Genomic DNA, 6,000 nt, shown 5'->3' on the forward strand with positions numbered 1-6,000 from the left:
CACAATCATAGAAATGGAACACACATGAATGACAATGACTTTGGAGAATGAGCCATTTCTCCTTTTGCAAAATGACTCAGTGTAGTCCTACTTTTTCATAGTCAAACATAAAACAGCACACAAATATGCAGCCTTGGAAAATGTTTTTTTTTTTTTTTTAATTGTTACTGTAAACCAGCCTGCTCAACCCCATCATGCCTCCGGTTCCTCATCTACATCACAGGCAATGTTCTCCCTGTCCAAGCAGCGTTGGACAGCCTCCTCCATGGACTGGAGCAGTGTGACCCTGCTCTGTGGGTTCCGTTCATACAGTATATACCTTCTACCTCCAAGCTGAAAAAACTCCTCAATAGGATTCAGGAAAGGAGAATAAGGTGGAAGGAATAGAACAGAAAAATGTTCTAATGATGCCAGCAACTAGTGGCTGAGAGGTTTGGACCCTCTGGCTCATGGTCAAACCATGATTGAGCACATATGGTCCACCACAGTTGCCCGAATCTCATTAGATATGACTGTTCTCCTTCTTCTTTCTCCTCTTCCTTCTCCTCCTCTTCCTCCTCGTCTTCCTCTCACTCCTCTCCTTCTCTGGTTGTCGATCTCTTCAAGGTTCTCCATTGTTCACCAAACAAAACAGAGGCTCTCAAGTCCCTTTTATGCTGCAGTCCTGATTGATAATGACATAGTAAAATGTTGAAAATGAGTGGTATTCCCCTTTAACAATCGTGAGAAACTGTAATATCAAGTATAAAGGGGGAAAGGGCCGGCTTTACCCATCATGATGATGGGCATACACACACATTTAAGCTGTGTGTGTGTGTGTGTGTGTGTGTGTGTGTGTGTGTGTGTGCGAGAGCGAGAGCGAGAGAGCGCGAGCGAGATGGAGAGAGAGTTTACATATAGTGGATGTAAAGAAATATACAAATGGATGTGGGTACATTTGCAAACACATGAAAGTTTGAACATGGTGCACACATGCATCTAGATCTGCTTTGCAATTGTAATTTGAGAACACATAAAACCTCATTCCTTTCTCTGTATTGGCTTGCGCTTGAGTCTGTGTGTTGTTTATGTGCTGTGTGTAGTTGTGTGCTCAAGAAGATGGTTGCCTGTGCCCTCTAAATCACCTCCCCATGAGACATTGAGGGTGTGTGCAGGTGTCTAAGGTTACGAGTTAATCAGACCCTCTGGCAGTGTTTCAATGAGGTGTGTGTGTGTGTGTGTGTGTGTGTGTGTGTGTGTGTGTGTGTGTGTGTACACGTGTGTGTGCGTGCATACGTACTCAAAGACCAGGCCTGCAGATGGTAATTCACTTTTAAAATGTAGGGACGCATCTGTAACAAATTATATCAAATGGCAACATTCATGTTTAATGAATGTTAAGGGTTCATTACAAATAAATATAGTTTGTAGTAATATGTATATTTGTACACTTGCACAGCTTCTCTCATATGTTCATCATGTGCACATTATTCACATTTGAGTTTAAATGGGTAGTTGGACTGGTATTTGACGTGCCTCAAGGGAATGGTTTTCCCGGTCCATTTGGTTACATTTGTATACTCTCAGAATTAAATTAACACTATGGATTTCACTGTGTATACAGCTAATTGTGCTTTTGTTTTGTCCAGGGGTCTACATTGAGATTCAGAGAGGAGGGACTGTGCCCCTATAATTAGGTTGGCTCATGCATTCCCAGATTCAACCAATCAATGGCCCACTAATGGGCTGTCAATCTAGCGTCAGGGCCTGGGACAGGTCAGGGTTGCCTGAGGAATGCCTCAGTTTCTCAGCACAATGGAACAAAATTGGCCAAATAGGATTCCGGCCAATGGGGACACTTATTGAAAATGATGAGGGCCAATAGGAGCTACTGTAGGATGATGAGCAGCAGTAGTAGTGGTACTGTAGAAGCGCCGCAGATGGGTTCATATTCAGTGCTTATTAATCAACTTTCCCAAGGCGGATGTCCAGAGTTAGCCTCCAGCTCTGCCCTTGTGTTCAGGAGCTCCACTCTACCGGTTAGCTAAACTGTCTGTCCCTCACTGTTTCACAGTGCTATAGACACATACACCTATGTATCTATGAATGTATTATCTATCTATCTATTTATGGACATAACAATTGCATTGCTCATTGCACAGTTGTACAAATTGTAGATGCATCGTTTAGTGTGTTAGCACATGTGCTAGTTTTCACCACAAAAATACAGTGACACTATAGTTAAAAAAAAAAAAAAATCAAATACAAAAGATTATACATTCTAATAATATTTACAGCAAAATTACAGTACCCATTACATAATCTCCAATACACAGGTAAACATAATCACTAGTAACCACTCAAGCTATACATGTGAACACAGTTGATTTGATTTCAACCATAGTTTGAGTCCTCTGTAGAACACGTTACCATCCGTCTCTAGTTTTAGAACCGTAGGCAAAGAGTTCTATAGATTTGCTCCCTTTACTGAGAAGGCAGACTGTCCGAATGAGTTGTTACACCTGGGAACAATACAGTTACCACTTGTTGAGGCTTGTGTGGTTGCTCTACCAGAGCTCGGAAGTCTATCAACCAGTCCAGAGAACAATAAAGGTGAAACATGAGCATGTAAACATTGAAAAACCAATTTGATAGTAGAAAAAACACACAATTTTCAAACGTAAAAAGGTTGCGTTTTTTTAAGATACCACAGAGGTGCCATCTCATCGGTTTTTGATCCATGATTTTTATAGCCTGTTTGTATATTGATGTTAATGGTTTTAAGACGCTTTGAGAGGATGCTATGTTGTAATGCTGTATGCTAGGTGTGAGAAAATCATAGCATGCATGTTCAGCTATGCAGTTTTAGCTGATGAGTCCCTTCTAATATGACGAAAACTATTTAGATTTGGTTTAACCTTCTTGCATATATCTCAAAGGTGTCTGCAGCAGGCCTGCTGCGGATGGAGATACACATTGAAACAGTTTTTTGTACATTTAAAGTTAATTGTGACGACTCTAGCCAGTTGGAGATGTTCTCCAATTCCTCTGTCTGTCTGTCTGTCTGTCTGTCTGTCTGTCTGTCTGTCTGTCTGTCTGCACTTGCTCTGGATAAGGGCATCTGTTAAATGCCTAAATTGTTATTGTAATCCTTGCCAGAATTATTCAGCTGAGGGCATACCCCAATTTCCCAGGCGATAATTTGCTTATCACATGCACATAGCCTTAGCTTATGCCCTTAGCTATGCTGTAGCTTTAGCTTCGCTAGCAGTTTTCCCCTTTTCCTTTGTGCCTGGATAAACTTCACCCTCCTAAGCCATGAATGAATACAACTCCATCTGCAGAAACCGTGTTTGGTGGCTGATTTTCATCCATGACTGACATGGTGAGTGCAGCGGGGATGATTTAACTGCGTGGTCCGTGTTTACTTGCACTGATTGGTTCCATACTGCCAGGAATGGTTTACACAGCAGGCCTATAGGGAACCATTGCCTACAGGCCTTATCCAACCTGAGGGCGAGTGGCCCCAGGTGGGCAGAGGGCCCTGGTTATCTGTTCTTGCTACGTATATGTCGATCAGTGTCGGGTGGATTAAAGGAAATGCCTCTATGTATATTATGTGTATGTAATTTGTAAGTTGATTAGCGGTATACTGTGGTTACTTCGCGTATGCCCCGTTTGATGCGTATGTATCGTAGCAGCATAATGACGTCAGGGTATAACTGCTCTCAATGATGACGTAATAAATGTGGATTAAAGGACCCAATGTCAGGGTGTAATTGGTTTTCGATGGTGATGTAATGACGATATGTTTTAGTGTCGGGAGGATTAAAGGTAATGCCTCTATGTATACATGTATGTAATCTGACACCACTGCCATATCAAGCACAAGTAGTCATTACGTCATACAGTATGCTGGCACGGCGCATACACATCAAACGGCGACATACGAAAATGAAAACTATTACTTGCACGCTCTGCTTGCGCAAGTAATTAGTCTGACCCACTATTGTTATAGTTTGAGTATTATCATTTTGGACCTGCATGGATGCTATGCCCATGGGTCTTGTTACCTTAATCCACCCCTTAATTCATCCCTGGGCCCTTGGGGTTATAAATCCTCATCCCTGGGGGTTATCAATTATCACCCTGTGAATCCTTTTATCACTCTCCTCACCCAGGGCAATGAACGACTGGGCATGTGATTGATACTTACAGTATATCAATATATGCATATATAGATTATCACCAAGGCATTCATCATTGCCTGAGGTTAACCAAGGCCTGGTGATAATTGCTTATAGGCTTAGTTTCAATTTAGGCATTTAGCAGACACTTTTATCCAGAGCGACTTGCAATAAGCCAGGTATTTATTCACAAAGACAATGAGTATTTCATTCAATAAACAGATTAACATTTAGATTAGTAGCCTATTACCGTCAACAAGGACACAGGCAATGTGTTCTGTTCTGCTTGTTTATCCACATGAATTCTACCACACCATCTGCAGCAACCATACTCTGTGTTTTTGTGAGTGCAGCGAGGAATGATGCAGCCATATTTGCTCGTGGTGACAGTCCAGTGTACTTGCACTGATTGGTCCCATACCTGCAGGGATGGATTACTGTCCAGGCATGTGGGGCCAGTGCCCAGGAGCGGCTGACCTCCAGAGTCCTCGCTCTGCCTTATCTAGTTGGCCATGGTCCCTGGTTCCCTGGGAAAGCTCATAATACTCCTCCTAGTGTGAAGGTGCCTGGAGGTCGGAGACCCCTGGGCAGTGGGGACTTTCCTAAGATGTTGTGGCTTTTCTGTGTGGTGGTGGAGGGCGGGGGTTAGTTCACAGCAGGTCACCTTTTAGACAAGGCAAACATGCATAATGACTCGTCTAGTCTGGACTTGGCTTGACTATTATTTCATTCAATAAACAACAGATTAGTATTACTGTCAACAAGGACACAGTCGATGTTTTAGATTTTCCTCCATGTTTGACATTGTATTATCCAACCTCAGGTCGATACGCCTGAGGTTATAATTATGGCCCATCTTCATGAGCACTTATACAGAATACACAAACAATTGTACACTACCATCATAGACCACAAGAAGGTGCACACATGTTCAAACTAAAGATTGTGCTTTAATGCGCTCAATTGTACACATGCACACAGATAATCTATTATAGATACTGTATGTGCACTTTATATATATATATATTTTTTTGTTGTTGCTTGAACTCATTGTCCAGCTGGTTTCCTTCAGCGAGAGAAGCCGACCATATTTAAGGTACAACCAGATTGATCTAGACAGTTGAGTCAATATCTCACAGAGTTTACCTGTCTTGTGAGGGAACAAACATCCCTCATGGCCATCATTCAATATCTGCAAGAGCAATAATAGTTTTCTACTATTTAAATAGAAGGAAGCTATCCTCTGAGCATGCAACTTTTTATTTGTCAATGCACTTTCAAGGTTATTGGATTTGATCAAGAGAAACTCTTTGGAAGGGATCCATTTACGGTGAATAGAGGCTGACAATGAATTTTTGGGGGGAATGTTTTGAATTATTTTAGAAGCTTTAATCCATTAATACACTCCATTTCATCAAACTGCTAAGACCTTTTGATCCAGACAATGCACCTGAATCCCTGGCCCAATCACCCAATCACGGCATGCACGTCTGAGTGTCCACACAAGTAGCACCTGTCCACTGTCAATGGGCTTATCTGCAGAAAATCTTTACTTGGTGAGCTCACAAAGTAGAGCCTTGGCATGGCATTCAGCTCACAAAGTACAATCTTGGCAAAGTTGCTTAGCTAACAAACAAGGGTCTTGGCACAATGGTCCCACTAACAAACTCTAGTCCCCCAGCACAGAAATTCAGTGACCTGAAGAGAGAACTTCTACGATTTAATCTAACAGGTTCTAACAGGTTCCTCTGGGAGGTTGATGCTAATCAAATAGTTTATTCAATTATTTGTGTAAATTATTGACCATGCTTTTCAATTACAATTTTCCAGCCAT

Source organism: Protomyctophum bolini (assembly GCF_963924005.1).
Source record: "Protomyctophum bolini genome assembly, chromosome: 15".
NCBI lineage: Eukaryota > Metazoa > Chordata > Actinopteri > Myctophiformes > Myctophidae > Protomyctophum > Protomyctophum bolini.